Genomic DNA, 26,808 nt, shown 5'->3' with positions numbered 1-26,808 from the left:
TTAGTCAATTGGCAAGTGATGGAATTGTTTCCTCACCTTTTCCTTCTCCAGCCATTTTGCCTTGCTGGGGTGAATTCCCTTGAAACCAACTTGAAGGTATTCCACATCTCCTCGCCGTGAAGTCCTGGTCCTTTTGTCAAGGATGATGTCTTCACGTAACTCATCGAGATATTCAGGTGCAAAATCATCAACTGTAGGAATTGTGCCCACCTCATCGGTGTCCATGATCAATGGTGGTTCATACAGCTTTAAGTTCTCCACATTCACTACTGAGTACATCTGCATGTATATCGGAAAATCAAGACGAAAGGCATTGTTTCCAATCTTCTCCAGAATGGTGAATGGACCATACCATATTGGTCACAACTTCTTCCCTTCTACCTTCATCCTTTCCTTGCTGATGTGGAACCACATTTTTTCGCCCACTTGGAATTGATGATCGACTCGGTGTTTGTCATGTCGAGCCTTGTAACGGGCTTGACTTTTATCCAACTTCTTTTATACTGCTTGGTGAATCAACTGGATTCGCTGAATGAATTGCTAAGCTTTGTCCCTATCATTACAACCACTGGAGCCATCTTCCCTTCCAAAGACCATATCAAAAGGGTCCTTTGGCAGGTAACCAAAACATGTCTCAAATGGTGAACGTTGCGTAGATGAATGCGCTTCTCGGTTGTAGGAATGCTGCACATATGGGAGATGCTCATCCCACAACTTGGGATGTTTCCCACAATACCCTTGTAACAAGTGTACCACGGTACAGTTGACAACCTCTGTCTGTCCGTCAGTCTGCGAATGAAATGCCATGCTTCTTTTCAATTTGGTGTCCATCATCTTCCACAAGCTGGTCCAAAAATCTCCGAGAAAGTGAGAGTCCTGATCTGACACAATCGATGTGGGTAATCCAAAATGGACCCAAACATGCTGAAAGAAAAGAGAAGCAGTTTGCTCTGCAGTGATCTACTTTTTATAAGGCATAAGAATACACATCATGCTAAAACGGTCAACGACAACATACAAATAGTCGTGACTCTTTCTAGTCAAAGGCAAACCTCCTACAAAGTCCATTGACACACTTTCCCATGGGAGACTCAAAATAGGGAGTGGTGTGTAGAGCCCGAGTTTTCTATTGGAGGGCTTTGAAATAGAACACATCACACAACCCTTTACATAGCGAGTCAATGTTTTTCATATGAGGCCAAAAAAAAATCTTTGTACATGAAATAAAGTCTTTTCGACACCAAAGTGTCCAGACAGAAGAGAGGTGTGGGCCTCTCGAATTACATGTACTCTTTCCCTTGTGGGAATACACAATTTACCAAGGTGATACAACAGTTTCCCCTACAAGTGATAGTTTTCCACCTATGAACCATGGGTTAGTTTTGCATAAATCTCTTTAAAGTCATCATCGTTAGCATATTGTTCAACATAACTCTCAAAAGACAATGAAGCATTATGCAAAATAACAGAAGTAGAAATAAGAGGGCGAGATAGCATATCAACCACTTTATTGCTAGTGCCTTCTTATACTTTATTACCAGATGAAACTGTTGAAGAAAACCCATCCACCTGAAATGACAAGATTTCTGCAGCTTGGTCTGTGACTGAAGATATTGCAAGGGCTAATGATCTGTATGGATGATGGTCTCCTTGCCGATCAGGTAGTGTTTCCACTTTTTCACACTCTGCACCAAGGCATAAAGCTCCTTGTCATAAGTGGTATAGTTTATCACAGCTTGAGAAAACTTCTCAGAATGGTAACAAATCAACTTATTTTGCTACATCAGTACAGCTCCCATGGCATAACTGTTGGCATCGGTTTTGATCTCGAATGGATTTTGGAGATCAGGTATGGCTAAGACTGGTGCGGTGCTGATATTTTCCTTCATTGTTTCAAAGGACTTCTACTATCTTCCTCCCCATTGGAAGACCTATTTCACACTTGTCAATGTGTGCAAAGGTGCTGCAATAACAGAGAAATTTTCAATAAATCTCCTCCAATACTGGACTGCACCTAAAGAGTTATGGACCTTGGTTACACTAGCAGGCTTAGGCCAATTCACAATTGCTTCAACTTTAGAAGGATCAATATTTAGCTGACCATGACCAACAATATGAATTAGGTAATCGAAAGAGGTTTTCCCGAACTCACACTTTGACAACTTTACATAGAATTTTTCTTTTTTCAATACATCAAGCATTTTCTTTACATGACACACATGTTCAACCCAACTTTTACTAAAGACAAGTATATCATCTAAATATACAAGAACAAATTCATCAATGAAAGGCTGAAAGAGATCATTCATGACCCTCATAAAAGTGGCTGGAGCGTTGCAAAGTCCAAATGGCATCACCATCCATTCGAACAGCCCCTGTTTGGTCTTGAAGGTGGTTTTCCACATGTCCTTCTCTTCAATTCGGACCTAGTGATAACCACTATGCAAATCCAATTTTGTGAAATAAATATCATTATTTAACTGATCTAATAAGTCATCAATGCGTGGAAGAGGGTAGCAATTTTTCACCGTGATCTTGTTTAGTATGCGGTAATCCACACACATCCTCCATGTGCCATCTTTCTTTGGGACTAAGACAATCGGTGAACCACACGAAGAAGTGCTCGGCCTGATGACCCCTTGGTCCAGTAATTCTTACACCTGTTTCTTGATTTCCTCCATCTCAATGGTCGACATCCTATACATGCCAATATTTGGTAAAGGAGCGTCATGCTGCAAATGGATTTCGTGTTGGATTTCCCTCTTCGGAGGTAATCCCTTCAGTTCCTGAAACAACTCATCATAATTAGAAATTAATTTAGATAATTCTTGTTTATGTTCTTGATCACAGCCCTGGAAAGCATCAGCTAATTTTGCCTCTTTTTCCCTTATAGCCATCAGCATGCAACCCTTACTGGAATTCACCAGCCTTTTCATTTGTCTAGTGCTTACAAGGCTGGCATTGATTCTATTTTGATGAGCCCTTACTATATACTCTAACCCATATTTTGTGATTTGGTATTTGTTTTCATGATAGAAAAAGACTGCCTTTCTATCATATAGATACGGGCTTCCTAACACCATGCCACAGATATCCAATGGTATTACATCCAGTTCTACTTCGTCCACTAGCTTAGAAGCAATCACAAATTTGACTTTACACTGCTTGGTTACATTCAGTTTTGCTTTATCATGTATCCATCCAAGCGGGTAAGGTTTTGAATGTGGTTTTGTTTCTAAGCCGAGTTTCTTTACCAAGGATTCTATGATTAAGTTTTCTTGGGATCCGGTATCAAATAGAGTTTCAACTTTAGTATGATTTACAACAACTCTGATATGAAACTGTTCAATTCTCTTTTGATCATTAGGAAGGGACTCATTTACATAACTAGTGCCTTCATGCAATTCAGAATTAACATGAGGTGTAAGAGTACCTTTTTTTCCCGCGGCTGTGATTAATGCTTCATCTCCGGAATCCAATCCAAGGTCCTGCTGCGTAGTTGCCATTGTCTTCTTCTTCCCTTTTCCTCCATACTTCTTTGGACGCTTTTCTAGGTGTTGTTTCCAACAGTGATCGTCATCGTGGCCTTCCTTTCTGCAGCGATTGCAATACAGCCTTTCTCCTTCTTTTGTTGTTATCGTTTTCTTCTCCTTTCCTTTCCATTTCGCTGTAGATTTGCCATTTGGAGGTTTGAATGATGGTTTTCTGGAATGATCATCTCTTTCATTTTTGCCCCTGTTCTCAATATGAATTACCTTTACGGTGGTTGATTCAACAGTGGTTGGTTCAAACGACAACAATGAATGCCTAATGTAGTAATGCAGTGAGCCAATATACTTAGTTACAACTTCAAGTGTATCAAGTGCAATACCAAAATTACAACTTCAAGTGTATCAAGTGCAATACCAAAATTCAGTGCTTGCTTTCTAAACTCCTCTGTAAAACTTTGAACATACTGACCTTTGCCTTGTCTTAAATACTGCCAATTCATTAAATATTTTTTCTTGTATCCTAAGGGATAAAACTGTTCCTTTAATGCAGAAATAAAATCAGGCCATGAGGAAAAGATGTTACCCACATTCTTACTGCTCTACAATTTGCTCTCCCACCAAACAAGAGCGGTGTTGCTCAGCCGTAGAGAGGACAACTGAATCTTTGCCTCATCCTCCATGATGTGTTGAATCCTGCAATAGACCTCAATCTTCCTAATCCAATTATTAAGCTTTTATGCATTACTTTCACCATTAAACATGGGAAGATCAAATTTAACATCTGGTTTAAAGAAAGGTTTCTTAGATGCATCCTTTGAATTTCTACGATTATGGTGGTGAGAGGAAGGATAACCTTCACTCGCGGAAGGAGAAGGAGGGGGTTCTTCTCCACCATTTCCATGTGCTAAACCTTGTTCTTCTGGGTTTCTCTCTTCTACTTTCTCCAATCTTAAAACCAACTAACTTATATTCTCTGCCATTAAATGGAAGCTCTTGCAGAAATTGTGCTCCTCTTCAAGATGAGCTTCATCTTCTGCCATGTTTCTCCTTTGATGTGCACGCCCCGCTTCGGGATCGAAAGGCTCTAGTTCCCCTTCGACTCTTCAGAGTTTGTTTCTTGTTAGAATACAAACATGCAGTTCACATCTAAAAAGACCTACTCTGATACCACTTGATCCAGTGATCTTTTGCTTATAGATGTATGAAAAGAATCACATGTAGAAATTGCAGCTTAACAGAGAAATTAAATGTGCACACATAAAAGAAGAAGAAGAAACACATAAAAGCACGAAAAAGAAGACAACAAGACTTGATAACGGAGTTCGTCCAACTCGGACTAGGTCTCCAGGCCCTTCTCGATCAATGGGGAGGCATTCATTCATTAAATGGCATGAAAAGAAGAGAAATAGAATCATCAGTTACATAAAAGGTGGCTTATACCTCCATACTGGAAAATGGATGTAAAATGGAGTCCTAAAATGGAGAAATGAACAATACCATTGCGTCTGTGGCATTGAGAGGGGCTGAAAACATATAAGATTTGTCCAATTCAAACAAAATGCACTATCGGCCCTCTTGTAAGCTCTCCTGCCTCGAACTGCGTGCTGAAAATCCTCTCTCCCTATTATTTCTTCATTCATCGGGCTCTATAAATCAAGGCCGCTTAAAAATTGTGGGTTGTTTGATTATAATGGAAGTCGTTTTCTCGAAAGGATCGGTGGGCCGACCGTCCGACCTTTCTATGCAACAAACCCCTTTAAAATGGCATTTTTTCCGTTCAAATGGATAATACACAGAAAACACTAAAAAAAACTGAAGTCCTGGACTTCAAATTTCATTAAATTGGGCTTATTTTCTTGTCGGGTCCGCATTGATCACAAACTGTAATGGCCTTGGGGTCTTTCCCTTAACTGTGCCGATTGTCGATCGCCGATTGGTGATGCCGATTGCCGATCGCAGATGTCATCGATATCGGTGTATCACATTGGCCCTATCGTATTGGCATATTGCATCGCTGCTTGCAGGGGTCCTAGTTTGATCCTTTGGGTTTCTCCGACTTGATCCGATTACCCCGATATCACCGATTGTGTGCCCTTGACTCTGATTAATCAAAGATCGCTGATCAGGGGTTCCACTGTGCCTCCTTAAGTCCACCCCTTCGGACCCTCTGATTGCAATTTTTCCTTTTACAAGCTTACAACCATTTTTTAGGGAAAAAGCCTCATTTTCCAAAGGAAAAAGGCAACCTTCTTTCTGCCATGACTTCGTCATCCAGACTCGGATTGGAGTATCATTCGCACCGTTGGAATCAGGGCGACGAGCACTTCGATCTTGTGTTAGGATACTTGCTTTTCTGCCACTTTGAATTTTGAGATTTTCCATGCCACTGTGTCTGAAGATCCACCTGGATCAAAGGGTAACTAGAATCAACAACCTCAAGGTAACCAAGTCAATCAAGGTTGAAAACCTAATGCCCCTAAGGGTGACCAACCTAATCTTGCAACCCAATAATAGGATAGACAACCCAAGTAGAAAAAGGCTCATAGAACCAATAAACCTTGTCTTTGTTGTAGAGTTTTTAGCCATTATACTCATGAATTGCCCCTTTTACCTTAGATTCACCAAGCATGGGAAGCTCAAGAAAACGCCTCTAGAGGATATTAGCCCATCACTCCACCTCCTCCCCCTCCTTCTTCATCACAATTGATCGTGCTTACCAATCCAATTCGTCATCAATGATATGTGGTTACCCAACCTACGCAAAATTGTCCACCTTCTCAACCTTCACAACCTGGGAATGGGAATTACTAGATTCTATTTATGGATTATGAATAAATCAACCTCCATACTTGGTCACACAAATATGACAATCCTACCGATAAGTCAATGACTGATTCCCAACCCAACAGTTCTATTAAGCCCCTATCATCACCAAATGGTACTTTGTAGATTCTTCAACCTAAGTTAGAGGTCCACCCTAAGATCACCAAAGGTCCATTACATTAAAATGTTGCTTCTTCCAAAGCCACCCATACATATATGATAATAGATGACTTGGCACAATCTCCTGCTTCCAGTCAATGCTAGAAGTCCTCTAGACATTCTCATCCCAACAAAAGGCTCTATTATCTACTTTGGGTGTTGTGGATCCCTATGAAGATCATTTGATCATATTTGATGTTGACAAAGTGGAACATCCTCCCCTGCTTCTGTTGCTTTTCAAATACCAATGTCAATTAAAAATTCCACTATTCAATGGTGTATAATTGACGAATGTGCCTCCACTTGTGTGATGGTCGCTAGTGTCTAGAAGCGACTTGGTTCCCCTAACCGATCACCATCCACCATCACCCTTCGTGCATGGGATGGTCATCCCTCGAAACCTCTTGGTCTCTATCAAAATTTTGTATCACAGTTGCTGGAAAGACATTCATGATTGATATCAAAGTCATCGATGCCCTTTTAGATTATAACCTCTTGTTGGGTCCTAGTTACACCTATGCCATTTCAGTTGTCACATCTTCTGTCTTCCGCAATATGTGATTTCCCCATAATGGAAAGATTGTTACTGTCGATCAAATTACTTACTATCACCGTCAGTTGTAGACATCTCCTCATAATACCATCTCATCGATGGCGAGAAACAATTCTATTGCTATTGTTACCATTATTTCCCCTGGAGTCTATATAGATTCCACACTGCTTGGGACTTATTAAGGCTCTCCACCTAGCTCTTTTGAGCCTATCTCTTCAATTATTTGCATGCTTCAAGCATCACGAGACATAGATAAGCGCCCCGGTACGTCATCCAACATCCAACTCCTCTGCAACCCCTTGCTCAAGACTCAACTCATCCTCGAGGTACCATTCCTCTAGACTAGTTCCCTCCTACTAGTATCTCTCTTAGTCCTTTTCCACCAAGATCAGTTCCCGTAGGTCTTTCCCATCCATGATTAGTTTCTCCAGGTTATTATCCCTCCAGTCATATACCCTTCTTATTCCTACCAGCATGAATCTTTTCTACTGCTGTAATGGTTATGTCGAGTCTTCCTAACATCACCTTAGGGATCCTAGTATGGTACATTGATCCTCTTGCAAACACTTCTCTCGACCAACTCAAAAATTATATAGATTTGACCATGGTCCAACCAATTCCTACCACCCTTTCCTTTGCTTCAGTTCCACAACAACCTCAAAAACAAGCCACTCCTATTACAAAAACATCTGGTGAGGGGGACAAAGTTGAGAAAAAGGGAAACAATGACAAGGCACCAATAGAAACTCCCGTTGCTCCTAAACCTCCAAATTCTTCTCCTCCATGTGCTTTGTGTGATGCTTTCGGGTATGCCACCAATAATTTTCCTGAGCTCCCTCATATTACGAATATGGTCTCTAATACTTTTCGAGACTCTAACATTCCTAAGGTCCATGTTACCTTACCCGAGTTCACCAAGAAGAGCAAAACCTTACGCATGAATCACCCTTATGCTTGTGTGATAAGTATGGACATTATTTCCATCACTGTATCCATCTCAAATATTTTCATGATACACTTCAAGTGATTCATGAGTTAGATACCACTTATAGTGATTCTACTTCTCCTCTACCTGTAGGTCCTGGCCCCAATGCTTTGCTAGGATAGGACGTTTCATAGGCAACATTGTGATTCCACCTCCTGATGTCGAGATGACAGATAATTCTGCCCCTATCCTCTACCTCTCGTCATCCATGGGATATAAATATTCAAACTCTTTAGGAGTTTCATACTATGTTTCTTTCAAACCTTCTTCAGTAGACACTTCGGTATCAACATATGTAGATGCCACATCTACTAGTCATCCATCCAAACCTCCTAACAATGCACATGTGAACCTTGTCTCCCAAGAAGATGATTGGTTCAATCACCCCTTACTTTTAACCCATAAATTCGAACCACATCCACCTTATGGCCATTTCATTGTCAGACAATGTTTGGGTAAGGGAGCATCCATTTTTTAGAGTCTAGGAGAAGCGATTCTCCCCAACTCTCCTAGTGCATCTGATAGTGTCGAATCAGTCCCATCCTTTTCCCCCATGCTAAATAACCTATAGAGTCCCATATCACTCTAGATCACCATGGAGATGATTCACTTAATCATCGCTCCATATTACATCAACAACCCACTCCCTTTAGCATTGTTTTTGTTCAACCCTAGTGTTGTATAGGTGAACATCAATTCAATATATTGGAAGGCACTCTTTGGTATGGTGACACCACGTATGAAAACCCAAAAATCTAGTGCCTTTGACTCATTTATGCAGTACCAGATGAGATCGACAATCTGCCATTACCTTTCTCCCCCTGAATTCATCCATTCTTCCCATAATAAGATAACGTAAACAACATATGGCGATGACACCATGTTGTGCATAACCATATTATATACCTCCATACCATGTGTTTAGATTACACTATTATAAATAAATCTAGTGTGTCCATAGATTGCTATAAACATACATACAAAACTAGGAGGCACATATGCCCCTACATCTACTCATCATCATCTAGAGACTCTTGCACCAGTAGCATTGAATGCTTCAATCCCATATTTGAGCACTTGGAACATAATGGCACTCCACAAACCCATTTAGCTAGGGGCGTCATTCCCACCTTTACATATATGATCAATCCCCTCCATCATCATATGCTGGGGTGTAGTATCTCATGCTTAGGGGCATGATGGCCCTTGGAAACCTTCTCACTTAATCAAATTCGTCTCAGCTTGGATCCCAATGATCTAGGTATGGTCTATTATCCTTTCATTCCTTAGATAGTTTGTCCTATCGACCTCTCTGACATGCTGTACACACATCGCATATTGTAGATGGTTGATACCACATTTTCAAATATTCTAATCTATGTGATACCTTAGCTTCCACCCAGGCCCCATGTTTGACTTGGTGGGCGCGGATTATCTTAGACCTTCTCTAGTAGTTCATTCATGTATTCCTTCCTTACCTTGATTCTTCACTAGGAACCAACCTTCCAAGAAGCATTAAGGCCATTTAAAACAAGTAAGGCCACATACCCGAAAGTCGTAGATCCAAAAACCATAGCTTGGTTTGACAAACTGTCATCACCATTGGAAAGATATCACCGAGCTCTATAATGGGTCTTTCTTCGATTTTTCTAATTTTAAACTTCACCAGGAAGACATTTTTTCCATGAGATGTCACTTTGCGGCTCCTTAAAATCGAATCTCTTCATATGAGCCACATGTACTCTAGTACCACTTTTCCTTTGCACTTGTGACTTAAGTGTTGAGTTTCATCATGAGTAACCATTATTTACTCATGGTTTTATAATCCCCTTTAGGCTTATCCCATGTGGCAACACCATCGAGTCACCCTTGTTCAAAGCATTCGAGATGAGTCCCCCTTATGTCCATGGTGTCTGTTCATAGTCCTATCATGTCCTGTTACAGTACATTATCCATATTTGCATCACATTCATACCATTCATATCACATTTGGCCTCCAGATAGTCTGATTTGTCTTAAAAATCCTCTGTCTAAGTAACTGACCATCCCCTCCAGAATTGAGTCAGTCATTTCCAGGTCAACCATGCATATTATGCTTTTATAAGGGAAGTCGTCAGTCCACCACTCATATTATTCCTCGATAATCATCCCTAGTGTCATTTTATCAATCACATTACTATGATCCTTATGCCTTTGTTGAGGAATCCACATTACCTAAAATTTGGTAGACACTCTCTTGTCGACTTCACCCCATCTTTTCCAGGAGAGTGGTCTAGAGAGTGGTGTACCTTGGTTCCAACATTCATCATTTCCCTTTGACTTGGTTGTTTCTCGCGTGCTCAACTCCAGATCATTATTGCATGATCGAGAATTGTACACGTGATAGTATAGTGATCCATCCGATTGTACTAGAATTTCTGGGGTGTGTGTGAGATGTTCCAAACCTCATGAGGGGGTGGTATTTCGGGTATCCCCCTACATGCCCGAATGACCATAGATCATGATCCAACCTCGGATGTTGTTTTGTTGATTTGAATGGCTCATTTTTCGCTGATCACAGAGCCCAAAACATGCGTGTCTCCTTCATATATCCCATTCAAATATTCAGATCCCTTTCCTGTTCAACAAGGATTTAGTTGTGATATCGCCCCTCCTTTCAATTTGTGGGGCATTATGTTTCATGTACTCAACTCAAAAAATGTTATTGTTCCAATCCTAGCCTCTGTTTTCCAGGCACATTATGTATATGGGACTCATTGTATCACTTTCTCGTCCAATGATTAAATCATATCATGTTTCATGTACTTTGTTGCTCAAACCCACATTGCTAGGTGCATCATTATTATTTGTACTCAATTATTTCAACAAGTATGGATATGCCTCCGCCGCCTCATTTGAGATTATGTGCTTACCAATAAAAGGAGACTTCTATCAGCTAAGTAGGTCTCGCCCCCTCCATTCTTAGTCATTCCTTTCCTTTCTTCAACTCTCTCTCTCTCTCTCAATGAATCCCCTTCGTTGTCTAGTGAAAGTGCAACCTACAACGCATTTCGGTCATATGATTTTCTCTTGACACTCTTAAGTTGGGGGACAATTTGTTATCATCACAAAAATGATCCCTAGCCATTTCTTACTAGGTGGATTGAAATACACCATGTAAGATTAAGTTTACCATGGTAAACCCACTTTCACCATAGGAAATAATTTAGTGAACCATTTTCCTAAATTATTTCTCATTAAAATCTAAAAAATCCCATGAGAATAATTGAATAAATCATTATTTATTTAATATTCTCTAGAAATAATTATTAAATAATTATTTCTTATCACTTTTGACTTAGTCACCTTGGAATTATTAAATAAATCATTATTTATTTATTATTCCTTATTTATCCCCTATTTTCCTCTTGAGATAATTATTAAACCATTATTTAATAATTATTTCTATCTTAATTCACACAAAGTGGTTAATAAATCATTCTTATTTGTTAATTACTTCAGGCACCTTCTAAATAAAGATATTTGACCATTTTGAATATATTTTCCCTTTGAAAAATATAATAAATTATTCACAACAACTAGATTTTGATTTAGTCAATAATATCTTATTATTTTATAATTCCTAATTTAGCTCAATATTTTGTTATAAATAGAGGGTTTGCTCTCCATTATTCACCATGACCATTTTCATCATCAACATTATCACCTCATAGCATTTGAGCTCCCACTTGAGTTTAAGCATCTTTTGGGTTTTTTTTAACCCATTGCAAATTGAGAGAGAGAATCACGTTGATGAAGCAAAAGGACAAGAAAAGGACCCATCCCACGAAGGGGTAACTATAGACCTATGTTGTAATTTCTCCTGACCAGGTGTATTCATTAATAAATTTATCTTTTGATTAAGTCCTCCATTGGGTTATTTCACTTTAATTTTATGTTTTTATATGTTTTTGTTTGCAAGATTTATTGTGTTGCAGGGTTGTTCTTGATGTTTGATTGTAGATCTGAAGCATAGAAGCAACCATATTTTGTTGTTAGGTCATAAGTCACCTATAACTTAAGTAAGGGATTTTGGTGTAGTTCTCCAAAAAATTTACACTAACATGGTTCTTGAGGCCTCTTAAGCTATTATTGTCAATTTGGCTTCTAATATTACTACTTACATATCCATTAGGAAATCGAGTCTGGGATGTCAACTTTAAGAATTGTGCATGTTGTTCCTTTGTCCACACATAAGGAGCAATAGGTTTTCTATATTTTCCATCACCATAGTTTTCAACCCAAAGATTTGGATGATTCTTTAGTTCTTGAAGGTCTATTCGTGATGACGTTGCATCATATGCACGAAAAAGTGTTCCTATAATAGAAAAAGTTATGTTTTCCTTGGTATGCATAAAGTCAACATCATGCGTAATGGATCTAGGATTAAATTATGGCAACTTATAGAATATGCACACTCTTTTTACACCACTATCATTAAGTGGATCATTTTTACTACCAGGAATGCCACCATTTTCAATAAACTACATTCTTTTTTCTCCATTCTCAATAATGTAATCACTTGTTCTTGCCAATGGTGCTTCACAATTCTCTTCCCAGCCATTGAAACATGACTTTTGATGACGATATGGATGCTCCATTTTAAGATATGCACGATGTCCACAATAAATGCACTCATTCAAACTACTTGAGTGTCTCACAAAACCCTTGAAGATGCAAGACGAACATCCATGGTATCCATGAACATTGAGAATAATCAAAGTGCCATATGTAGGAAAATCATGTATCTTAAATAATAAAGAAGATCTTAAAGTGAATTGGATTGAATTACCATCCCTTAAAATTGAATTTCTTCAATTCCTTTCCACAATTCTAGTAGCCCATCAAATAATGGCTCTAAATAAACATCTATAGTATTCGAGGTCACACTTTTTTTCCTTGGTATAATCAATGACAACATCAAGAAAATGGGTTAGGTTTCTAACCATGGAGGTAAGTTATAATTTATTAAAAACACTAGCCAAGTTGACCATGTAGTACTCTGATCTGGGAAAGGGTTCACCCCATCTAGAGCTAAACCTAGCCTTATATTATGAGGATCTTGGGAAAAATTGAGTGATTTATTGTCAAATTTCTTCCATATCTTAGAATAAACCACAAATAATTGTTTTCCATCAGTGCTCTTATTTCGTGCATGCCATTGCATGATCTCAACAATGTCTCGACATTTATACATTCGAAACAACCGTGGGATTAATTAAAAGTGGTAAAGAAAGTTTCTAGTGGCTGAATTTGATTTCAAATCTACTCTATACCTCCCTTATTTAAATTTCATACATTCAAACTCACTTTCATTATTATTTTGAAATAATACACATCTATTCACATGTGTGGATGTTTCCACACCCTAAGCCTAGCTTAGTAATTTTTACTTTAAGTACTCCCTGTATTGTTCGCAATGTGGAGTCAGGTGGTAAGAACCGATGTAACTGTTATCACTTAAGAATTCTATTGCCAAAATTTCTCACATTAGTTTGATGGTAAAGGTCGGTGCTATTCTAAGTTTGATTTTTGTTTTCCTTAGAGTCTAAGTCTTAGGAGTCTTGAGTCAACTATGCATTCTCATTCATCATCGGTCATTCTCATTCATCACTGGTCTCATAGCCATGTGTCAGTTTTTTTCAAAAGTTACTATGTGCCACAAAGCTCTTTAGGTGATTTCGTATCGCATGTAGTCATTTTGAAGTGTTTTCGCAGCGTATAAATCCTTTTAGCAGTTTCGCAGCGCAACATGTCATAGGTGATTTCGTAGCGCATAATTCAAAATTTACACTGACTGCGCTACGCAATCGGAGATTCGTGCAATCCACAGCGAATATTTCCTAACTGTCAAATCTATCAAGTTCAGTTATGGTTGCATCATTCACTGTAAGCTTATACACTCCACATATCATGTCCAACCACTTATCTCCATCATTACAGCCACTAGGTACATTGGTACACATGGATTGCAAGTTCCAAGAGAGGCCAGGTATTCACAGTCTTAATGATGATTGTATTCGTTGCATGAGGAACAAGACTACAAGTTTTCAATTTGAATCCATAGTTATCAAGTGAGGCAGTTATCAAGTGAGGCAACCATTCAAGTGAGGCAGAAATTGAAGTTTAAGCAACGCTAGCATTTCAAACCTCCATTACACTGAACCTTCATGGAAGGATCGACAGAAAGAATTTCCTTAAGGCAGTCACACATCAAGTAAGGTTTTGTTTCAGATTTTGATGGTCTTCCTTGTTATAATCCTACTTGAAGAATTATACCTTTCCATTCAGTTTTGAAAAGCTTTGGAGCAATTGAAAAGGATGTTTAAATATCAAGGGGCTCAAAATAGCAAAATTTTGGTTGAAACTGTGTTTTTTGGAATTACACAGCAGTTTCGTAGCGCGCTACGAAACTGCTGAAGCTACACAATCTAATCTCAGTCAACCGATTTTGAAATACAAGCGGAAATTTTTTGAAAAGGGAATATCTTCAGGGGATCATCTAAGGCATCAACTTTCAACAAGGTCAAGACAGGTGGAGGAAACATGTATTCGAATCCAACTCTAAACTTTTTGTCATAAAGTGATCACATTTACTACAGTCCAAGATATGTCAGACAGCTTGGAGGAGCTTTTGCCTTCACACATGAAAGAGGTTGACAACACATCAAGGACGTGGCATTCTGATATATTTTGGATAATCAAAGATGAAAGACATGGTTCATTAGATTCGAACATTTTTTAGGAAAACCAAAGGCCGATAAACAGGGGTAGTTTCCTATGTTTCAGGGGCAATGGAGAAGATGTGACATTGAGGACCATTATGGAGCTTTGAACATCCACCACAGCCAAACTAAAAAACACCACTTGTCAAAGAACGAGAATGATTGTAATTAAGGCTATTATTAGCATAATATGGAGTTAGACTCCTATTTGATTTAGATCTCTAGAAAGTCTAGTAGCAGTTTGTTACATTAAATAGGCAGTTAAGATTTGAATAGGTGTCATTAGAAGTAGATTTCGAGTTCCCCTCATGCTTGAGGAGGAATCTCAGTTAGGTAGAAGAGCTCTATATATAGGAGAAAGAGCAATGTAAAGAGGGTTGGAAATTTATGAAAAAAACGCTCTGATATTTGGCTTATGTAAAGACTCAGTTTTTTGGTAATACAGTACTGGCTTATGCTTCTCAAGAATCATAGAGAGTTCAATGTGTGAGTTTATTTTGTTGGCTTTTCATGTTATCTACAGTGTTATGAGTATTTGATTACTTAGAAATCGCTTATAGTGTTCTAATTTCCTTCATATACTCATAAACTGCCTTCTATGTGTTTGGTGTACTCTACATATGTTGAAATCTGAATGCCTTGACTTTTATGCAAAGCCAACCCTACTGTTAATGCTGAATCATATATGACTCCATAAGCCCAATGGATACTTGTTAGTTGTGTTTCCACCATTTACATTTTTATTTGTTTCAAAAGAGTTAGTCATCTTGATCATAATCAAAAACCTTTAATCCTTTGAGAGAGCCCTCTCAGGCTAAGGAGGCTAAGCCTTAGCTAAAAGATTGGTTTGAAACAGTTACTTGAAGTCTTCATGGTTTGCAGCCTTCCAGGGCCTGATTTTGAGATAACAGTAACAATGCCAATAACTCATCAACACTCTCAGTCATCCAACCATGCACTGCTTGCAGGTTAATAATTAGAATGATTGTTTTCAAATGACTTAAGTTGCAAGTACCATACATAGGTTTTAAAGCTTCCTCCATCAAATTTCATCCTTGAAACTGTCATTCAACATTCTATCAACTTCAATCCTTTCATCAAAGGTTCCTACCTTTTTATTTGTGTTTGTGTGCCTCTACATATCTCATGAATTTCAATTCCAACCTATCTAGATAATCATTTTGAGGGAAAGAACTTATATTTCTATGACCATATTTTATCATATGTTGAAAAATCACACTTTTTTTTCTCATCTTCCCACCACAACAATCATTATAAGGACATCCATATTTAAGCAAGCTCTTCTCATTAGCTATTTTCTCATCATGTGCATGGTATTTATCCATTGTCATAATTGGACATTGGCTCATCTTAAATTTTCTGCATTCAAATATGAAAACGATATGTTAACTCATTACTCTCAAATGTTCAAAACCATGGTAGTAAAATAGAAGTTTCAAATCCAAATAGAGTACAAATGTCGTATTTGTGAAAACTTTATAGAAAAAACATATATGAAGAGAAGAATAACACATTTTTTAATAATATAAAGACACCCATACACAACAATCACACAATCAAACAACAAAAGAAAGTCATATTTGTTTTTCTTTCATGCCATCCATTTTTGTTGGTGTTTATGTAGTATTGGTCAAAAGTGATGAATTTGATGGACCTAAGACAAATAACATATCATACAACTACATCCCATCATCGGGTTTTTCCCTAGGTGTTGACCCTAAATCGTGTTGTTTTCTTCCTTGTGGTTAGTTGCTATATTGTTGATCATTTTAGTACTTTAAATATGCCATTAAAATAGTCTTTCAAGATCTATAACTAATGTTCATTGTCATATGTTAACTATTGCTAAGTTCCTGAGCTTAATTGCTATGATTTTATGGTTCATAAACCTTTATATGTTAGTGTGAGCATCTTCATTTTTGTTGTTGATTTCTGACAACCATTATAGCCTTGTGTCAAGAATAATACTTGTGGGTATAGGGAATTGTCATGTGAATGTTGGCTGCAATAATTCTTACAAGAAATTATTTCATACTTCCATATCTATAACTATATGAGGGGGGCATGTTCCTAGTGTTGAATGTGCTTTACTATGATGGCATAAAAACATCGTAAATTCTGCAATTTATTCCTTTTCATGTTAATAAAAATGTATGTGTGAGTATTTGTTACAAAAAATATGCTCCAGGGACACCCACCACTAGCATTAAACTTTATGGTATTAAAATCCACAACACTTGACTTAAAACCAATATAACTACCAAATCCAAGAAAAAAATATCATATGCCACTTTGGCACAAGAAGAATTTCCAAATTACCTAAAGACTAAAAATTTAAAAATGCCATCATAGCAATGGGAGGAGCAGAATTGTAGTGAAATTAATTATATAACCTTATAGTTACAAGAGTAGAATACATAATCATAGTCATAAAGGGAGAGATTTTGGTTTGAAGGTTAGAAAAGTGAAAGTATGGAAGTATTAAGAACCGGAGTGAAGACACAAGCACCAAGACGCATAGTGAAAATCCATGAATTTTTTTAGTAAGGAACAAATTGGATCCAAGTTGTGTTCGTAGACATGTGGATCGTGGCACCATTGAATAGAAGATCAAAATATTGTTTGGCTTATTTGTACAACCTTTTTTTCATGTTTTAAACCACAACTCTCTTAGATTGATATTCTGCATTTTAAAGCCATGGATTTATTTCATATCTATGAGAATTTCCTTTCTTCACAAAAATGTGTACTGCTATATTTTTGGACTTGCCCAACTTTTGAATAGTTTTCCCTAGTTGAATCAAAGATTTGGGTTCTTTTACCTTAGTGTATTTTTATTTGGTCACAATGATATCAACAAATTGAAGAGTGTTAATAGAAGCCTAGTTAGATGATAAAGCAGGGGTTCTTAATACCCCCACCAAGGTTCAAATCCTTACAAAAACACATTTTCCTTCTAAGGGAAACATATCAAGTGGTTGGGGCTAGATGCAAGTTTGTATGGTTACTTTGGTAGGATAGATATTCCTAAAAAATATTCCTAAAGCCTTTAAGAAGGAAAAATCACAAAGGGAAGTAGTTACTTGTTCCATCTATTCATGAAAAACTAAGTCTCAAAGTGTTGAAATGAACCTTGAAGTAATGAATATGACTTGGAGGAAATATCATGGCAAATTGTCATTGTATACAAGCTTGAATACATAGGTATACTTTGTTTTAGGAATCAAACTTCATTTTAAATCAACTATCATGTGAAAGGGAAATAGCTCTATGTGAACAAAGCATTTACTCATGAACAAAATAGTTTGTTTCCTTTGCATTTAAATATTGTATTGAAAGCAAGAGACACATAATGAATATGGGTAGTTTGAAGCTTGTTCATGGATGATGCTAGTTAAAACCATTGGTTTTAAAATATATAATATGATTAAATGCCCAACATATCATAAACTGAACTCGTGAACTATATGCTGAGCTTCCAAAATCGATTTCTTTTCGACAATTTTACCTTTCATTTTCTCATATTTCGTCACTTATTCCCATATCATTACACCTATTCCATGAGTTAAGAGTCATTTGGGCCATGCAAATATATCAATAAGGTAAATTTTCATTATCATATCAAATCTATACATTTTTCTTTATAAATTTGCTTTGATTAGACATAAGCTACTAAATTGTGAAAATTTCGTAGATCCTCTAACATTTTGCAGTTGTTTCGAAGGTTCTATAAATTCCTATTCATTATAAATCAACATGAGCATATCCACAGTTTCCAAATGTTGTCGAGATGGTGATCCACCTATTAGCCATAGGTGGAAGTTCACAGATTCAACACATCTTTGAAGTCAAATCCTCGGTCAAAGCAATTGTGGAGCACCTGTAGGAAGCGAAATATCAAGCGAGTGAGGTTCAAGGACCTAGATTTCATGATATGATGAAAACTTAATGGATCGGGACTAATGATACGCCCTTTGATGATTCACTTCTCTAATAGTGAATCATGAAAAGGAAATGTTTTAGCAAATTTAAAGACTGAGATGTCACTTTAACTCTAATTTCTAGCCATAAGACTCTCAATCTAGTTATGATGTAAACCCTATAAAATGATTCACTTGGAAGTGAATAGATAGCTTTGGAAGTTGGTTTCTATTTGAAATACTATTGTATTAAAACTTTTTTTTACTCACTCCAATAATATAAATTTGGCTAGACACATTCATAATTTCTTGTGATCAATTCAAGTTTGTGTTTTGAATTTTATGGTCACTCGTGCATCTTAGGAGCCCCCCTGTAGAAGTATGAGATATTATAATATCACTTTTATGTATAAATTCATTGTATATTCAAACTACTTATGTAATTTTCTAAAAAAAAGACTTGAATCTACTCTACTCATCAGCGAAAATAATAAATGATCGCTGAAATCACGAAGCATACAAGAGAAATAAGTCAATCACACATAACATAGTGATTTCTTAGGGAAAGCAAAAGTTAAAAACCCTTGCTATCTGTATATTGCATTAGTTGGAAGATATGAGAAGATTACAATGATTTTCTCAAGCCTGAGCAACCTCTGCACTATCTCTATCTGTCTCACAACTTCCTAGGCAAGTCTTGGATGAATACAATATGCTTTGCTCAACTTGCATAAGTATTTTCTATCCTCTGCCTCACTAATTACCTTTGGCCAATACTTAGCTAAATTTCCAAGCATCCAAGGTCCCTATTTCCTTGCACTATTCCTTAAGGAATTAGCCCCTATTTAATTTGGAAATTATTTAATTATGAATTGTGCAATCCTCATAGGCCTTCCTCTGACTGCACGCACCATTTGTTTAATTTGGATGATTTTACAACAGATAGTACATTGTCCCTGAACTCCAATCTCAACTTAGTATTTCTCTTATCTAACATGCATGAGTTAATTATGAGTGAATCTTCAGTTTACTAGTTGATCACTGTAGGAAACACCACACTGCACTTTAGGCATCACCACACTGCACTTCAAGAAACACCACACTATACTTCAGGCAGCACCACACTGCACTTCAAGAAGCACCCCACTGCACTTCAAACAACACCACATTGTACTTTAGGAAACACCCCACTGTACTTCAGGCAATACCACACTTGACTGCAGGTAGCAACCCACTGGACTACAGGAAAAAACACACTACTAGACCTCCCACTAATTACTCCATTAGCTAGAACTAGTTTAACTGACTTTAACTCCATTATACTTAATTAATTAATTACAACTCAAAATGAACTCAACTAGTGATGCTAATTGTAGGAGACACTCTACATGACTCTAGTTAGATCCTCAGCTCAAATTAACTGAGAAAATAATTCAAATTAACTATTACAAGTTGTCATGAGATGTGGAATTATAATTTTATTCCCAATTTAATTCAAGGACAAAATAATTCAGGATCTTTCTTGATACTATTTTTAACATTTCTTGTTGTTATTTTCAACACTCCCTCTCAACAAGAAAGGAATGCACATCTATCCCAATCCAATACCTTTGGAATGTTCTACATGCAACTCTTGTCACTATTGTTGTTTCTACTACAACATCTACAACAAAAAAGCATCCAAACAAATTAAATTGAATCAACTGTGTTTGCAACTGTCTACTTGGAAAACTGTGCTACTGCTAACTCTGTTGCTGAGCCTCTTGCTCTGATGTCAACTCTTCTTTACACTCTTCAGTATATGACTGACACTGATCCTACTTCTACTAAATATTGTGGGCCCCCGTAGCAAGGTAATGATCCATGAGACAAAAAACACCTCAATGGATCCTACCCAAATTTTTGCACTCTTGGGACTATTGCTTCACAACACCCCGCCTCTCAACTGGAGGTATGGCTGCATGTGCTCCCTCTTTCCACTTGGCTTGAAATTCCCCCCTACTGGAGGTCTCTTCTTGAGTGGATGGTTCCACCCTGTCTCCTCTCTTCTCTCCAATTGTGGCTTCTCCACAACTTTTTAAGGTTGCATCTGAGGCTACATGTTGAGAGGTAATTCATGCTCCCTCTCAACAACCAAGTCTCCAAACTTTTCCTTACTCCTCAATTCTTTACATGTATCTTGTACCTCAAGTGCATACATGTTATAACTCGCACACCAATCTATTTCACCTGTCCCATGGCGATGTGTCTAAGTAAAACCTTTCTTTTTTTAATATTATATCGTAGCCACAGTCTTCCAATACGACGATAAAAACACGATTCTTCTTTAGTCCTCGAACATACGTCACATTTGTGAGTCTGAGAGGAGAGCCATACTCCCTCTAAAAGGTAAATGTACCAATATTGGTCACATTATACCTCCTATCATCTCCAAACTATATGTTTTGTTTGAGGTCTTTCTCCTCCAAGTCACTGAAGAGATCTCTATTCCCCGTCATATGGAATGAGGCACCGCTATCGAGATACCATATGCTTCCCATTACAGTGCTTGCCATGCATGCAATGAGAGTCTAATCAGGTTTGAATTGTGAAACTAGTGCTTCTCCTATTGCTGCTACTACAAGCTCATTCTTGCCTTCTTTCTTTTGTGGAAATTTCGTAGCATAGTGCCCAAACTCGTGACAGTGAAAAAAATTGATATTGGACAAGTATTTCTTCTTTCTCTCCTTGCCTTGGGATTTTTTTCCATTGGATTTATTTTCTTTGATGACTAATGAAAAATCATCTTCCACTTCTTTGGATGAGGTACCATCTTTGGTGTTCCACTAAATCTCTTCTTGCACCAAGTTAGACCACAAACAATCCCACTCTGGTAGCTTCTCCCTCCCATTAAATGAGTCCTAATAGCTATGCCAATTCTTCAGAAGGCCTAGAAGTGTTAGGATAACCAGATTGTCTTCAACAACTATAACACTGAGACTTCCAAGATCATCCCGACATGAGGTGAACTTGTTCAAGTGCTTTGGTATTGTGTCACACTTCTCCATCTTGATTTTTCTGAGCTTTTCCTTCAGTTCCAGCTTCCTGTGGTCACTTCTATTTTGAAACTGGTTTGTCAAGGTATTCCAAATCACAAATGGAGTCTCCTTACCGTGGAGGTTCGAGACAATATGATTTCAAACTCCTTCTAGGATAATCCTTCTTGAATTTGCAACACATTTTTTCCACTCTTCCAGACCTTGAGCATCAAATGGCTTAGGAATATATTTGTCTATGAATTCCTTAAGTCCGTTGTCTTTGTGCATTGCCTCCATACTATCCTTCCAATAAATATAGTTTGAACTACCCTCAAGGGCATATTCGAGTCTCAATCCTTAGAACGAAATCTTGCTGGCTCTAAAGTATGATACTGCAAATTTGATTTCACTTGCAAAAGACAAAATTGTGTTCTCCTCTTCTATAGTGATTTTAACTCTGATACCTTGTAAATTTTTTTATAGATCTAGCTTTGATACCATGCAGAAATTTCTACAAATCTAGCTCTTATACCATGTATAAATTCCTTGTAGATTTAAACTGCTTATGTAATTTTCTAAAACAAAAGACTTGAATCTACTCTACTCATCAACAAACACAATAAACGATCGATGAAATCGTGAAGCATACAAGAGAGAATTCAATCACACATAACACGAAGATTTCTTGGGGAAAGCCATAGATAAAAAACCCTACTATCTAGATATTGCATTTGTCAGAAAATATGAGAAGATTACAATTCTTTTCTCAAGCTCGAGCAACCTCTGCACTATCTCTATATGTCTCACAACTTCCTAGGCAAGTCTTGGATGAATACAATATGCTCTGCTCAACCTTAAGCTCAACCTGCACAAGTACTTTCTATCCTCTGCATGATTGACTGCCTTTGGTCAATACTTAGCTATATTTCCAATCCTTCAAGCTCCCTATTTCCTTACTCTGTTCCTCAAGGAATTAGCCCCTATTTAATTGGGAAATTCCTCAATTATGAATTTCACAATCCTCATAGGCTTTCCTCTATCTACATGCACCATCTGTTTAATTTGGATGATTTTACAACTGATAGTACATTGTCCCTGAACTCCAATCTCAACTGGGTCTTTCTCTGATTTGACATGCATGAGCTAGTTATGGGTGAATCTTAATTTTACTGGTTGATCACTACAGACACCACCATAGTGCACTTCAAGAAACACCACACTGTACTTCAAGAGGCACCACATTGCACTTCAGGAAACACCCCACTGTACTTCAGGAAACACCACAGTCGACTGCAGGAAGAACCCCATTGGACTGTAGGCAACACCATGCTAATAGACCTCCCACTAATTATTCCATCAGTTGGAACTAGTTTAACTGACTTTAACTTAGTTAGATTGAATCAATTAATTACAACTCAAAATAAACTCAACTAGTGTTCCTAATTGCAAGAGACACTATACATTACTCTAGTTAGACTCTCAACTCAAATTAACTAGGCCAACTAAGTGAAATTAACTTAGTTAACTATTAAAAGTTGTCATGAGATGTGGAATTAAAAATTTATTCCCAATTTAATTCAAGGAGAAATTAAATCAGGTTCTTTCTTGATGTTATTTTTAACATTTCGTGTTGCTATTTTCAACATTTTATTTAGAGTTTACTTATGCTCTATTTTTATTTACATATTTAGATCAATCCTCTGTTTCATTTAAACAATATAGCTTTCATTTGTAGCTTTCGTTTTGTCTTTTTCTTACTTTATTTGTTTCCTTTACACAGGTCAAGCGTTTGAGTAAATTGAAAAATAATAAAAAAACATTTCAATTTTTTTTTATTTGCTTAGTCTCAGATTTATAGATATTAATTAGTCATGAATGACTCTAAATCGAAACACACATTAGCTACTCAAATTTCTTTGATAAATAAAATTTCATTCTAGTCATTTACTTATTGCTTTAGAATAGAATGTTTTTATTTCCTAGTATAAAAGTTTATTGCTTTCCTAGAGTTAGAATTTATCGCTTTCATAGAACCATAGTTTATTAACTTCCAAGAATTAATATTTATCACTTTTTAGAGTTAAAATTCATTCTTTGAAGACTAGATTTATTAGTACTCCTAGAATGGACACTATTTCCATAACATAATTCATTAGATTAAGAAAGAATAGAATTGCATTATCTTTCCTAGAATAGAATTGTCATTTCAATTCAATAGATCAAAATTTCATTTATTTCTTGTTCATAATTTATTTATTTCTTTAGATATCTCTCCTTGAGAAAGAAAGTGTGTGTGGGTGTGCTCATTTGGATTTCATCATGAATAAAATATGATTTCTAATCTTGTAATATAAATTAAATTCGTTTCCTAGCATATACAATGTAAGTGTGCTTCATAAGAATATGAATCATGGTTTGATAATTTAATACAAATAATTTAACTATCAATTAAATTACCCAACATTTTTGGCATTGTTTCCTAGGAATCGTACATAGAAAATAACTTTTTGATGTCTTTTTATTTATTTTTTTTCAGAAAGAAAAATCAGGATATATATATATTGAGAAAATATAAAGATCTTGGGTACATAGAAGACGCATTGTCTCTATCTGAAAATCTGTATATGGAGAGCATACAAACATAAACCAAATGTGCAGAAGTAACTGTGCCGCAGCCAATATCTGAAAGTGAAATGCAAAAGATGACAGACCATCAGAGCTGTCAGTATGAGATGTGCATATTGTATAAACCATATGAGCGCAATAGAGAAACCCCAGTCGCCGGACAGAAAGAGCTTACATAGAAAGGCCCGAAGCCTGTATAAACTGAGGAAAATGAAAAACCATATGACACAATTAACACAGACACAATATCAGAAGATTAAGATCCGCGCCTGATGAAGGCCCATAGCTGTAGAAGACGACAGATCCAAATAAATGGATCGCTGATGACCCAATGACTGAATGAGAAAGGCCGAGGGAGCCAATTAAATCTGAGTGGGCATAGACCCCAAAATGGAAGGAAGAATGGAGGCAAGCGACAGGCAGGAGGCCTGGAAGATGCGCCTGTTCCTCCATGTCCAGATATTCCAGCATGTGAGACAGAATAGAGCCTGCCAGTTGGGGCATTGAACGCCCCACCAAGAAAAAGCATCCTGAACAGAGGAAAACAAACAGTGAGGGAAACCAAAATGCAATGAGAGGTCATACCAGATTGCAAGGGAGGCGGGACACTGAAAAAACATATGGTAGTTAGATTCGCACTCCTGTAGGCATAGTTGACATCTGCCTGGGCCGTGCCAACCTTTTCTTTGCAATACATCCCAGGAGAGATTCTTATCGGAGAAGAGAAGCCAAGTGAAAAGGATGGTTTTGAGGGGGCAAGGGGCCTTCCAGATTTTAACAGGAAAGACAAAGGGGATGGGAGGGAGATCAGCGATCAAGACGGAGTAAATTTTTCGGACAGAGATGGGATGGATAGAGGTGTCAGTGGACCAGATGAGGTTGTCTTTAGTGCTGAGTTGAAGAATCCCATGATGGGAGAAACGGGAAGAGAAGGAAAGCCATAGGGGACGGAGGAGGGGAGGGATGGCCAGCTGAAGGTCGGATTTCCATATTGGTTGAAGAGAGGATCAGGAATCAATAAGAGTGTTCCAGGTAAAAAGGCCTCTAGAATGAAAGAAAGAGAGTAAAGAGTGGGGAATCATGGACTCCAGATTGTATAGAGTGGGATCTATACCAATAAGGACACTGGAACCCGAAAAAAGAGTCCACTTTAGATACTTCAGGAAAAAAGGTTGGATCTTTTTGAAACTGTTCCAAATGGGGGATCCATTTCGGATTCCAAGCGAAAATCTTTTGAACCAGTAAACCAAGGGACGGCCCTTTAGGTACTTTTGTCTGATCAAGGAACTCCACGGATCGTGCCCGAATAAGCCCCTGTGAAAAGATTTGCAGATGAGCGCCTTGCCAAATTGATTCATATGAAGAAGACCCCAGCCACCCTTTTCCTTCGGTCTAGAGATTGTATCCATCTTTACCAGGTGGATTTTAGAGAGGAAAGGTCGACCACTCCACAAAAAAGAGGCAGCAATGGATTTCATTTGCTTGATAACAGATGAAGGGAGAAGGAACAGGTGGCTCCAGAACACCGAGAGTTGAGAGAGAACTGTCTGCACCAAGATATATCTGCCTGCAAGAGACAGGAAGCGCATTTCCCAACGAGAAATCTTGTAGAAGAAGCGGTCCACCAGCCAGGCCCAGTCCATACAATGATACCCCTTTGCTTTTAGACGGAAGCCCAAATAGGTGAAGCCATCCTTTATGAGGGCAAGATTGATCTCAAAACGGTCTGCAATCCACTGAGCAATAGCAGGGTCTGAATCGTTATGATAAAGCACAGATTTCCCGCAGTTGATCGAAAGACCTGTAGCATCGTGAAACTTCTTGAATAGCATATATAGGCAGACCCAGGAGGATTTGCACAGCATGGCGAAGAGGAGGATATCGTCGAAGAAGAAATTATGGGAGAGGGAGATGTCTCTGCAGATTCGAACAGGCTTACATCTGCCTTCGTCAACAGCACGGTTGATTTGCGAGCTGAGACAGTTCATCACCAATATAAAAAGAAGCGGGGAGAGAGGGCATTACTACTCTATTTAGGAGGAGCGATAAGACGAGAGGTAAGAACTTGCACATCACGATTGTTGGATTCTTCCTAAACAAGTCCATTGTAATTGCATATCATATTAGTTGCATTCATTTGTAGATGCATCATTAAAATCTTATATTAAATCATTTATGATGCATCTACAAAGAACACGATTCCAGGGGTAGATTTGTTAGAGGACGCAGTTCAATTCCATCATCACCAACCACCCCTGCTATACTACGCAGTGCCACACTATATTATATAACATGCATTCCATATTTTGAAGGTAGACTAAGACTTCTTGAGGTACAAATATCAGAAATTCTACCTAGAGAATCACCAACTTCGTCTATAGAAGTAGTGGTAGAAGAACCAGCATATACAACCAAGGAGTTATTCTTCAACGGGTGAACAACTCATTGGA

Source organism: Pinus tabuliformis, chromosome 7 (genome assembly GCF_031772625.1).
Source record: "Pinus tabuliformis cultivar Carrire ecotype Pingquan chromosome 7, CPIR1, whole genome shotgun sequence".
NCBI lineage: Eukaryota > Viridiplantae > Streptophyta > Pinopsida > Pinales > Pinaceae > Pinus > Pinus tabuliformis.
Note: the sequence above shows the minus strand (reverse complement) of the source record.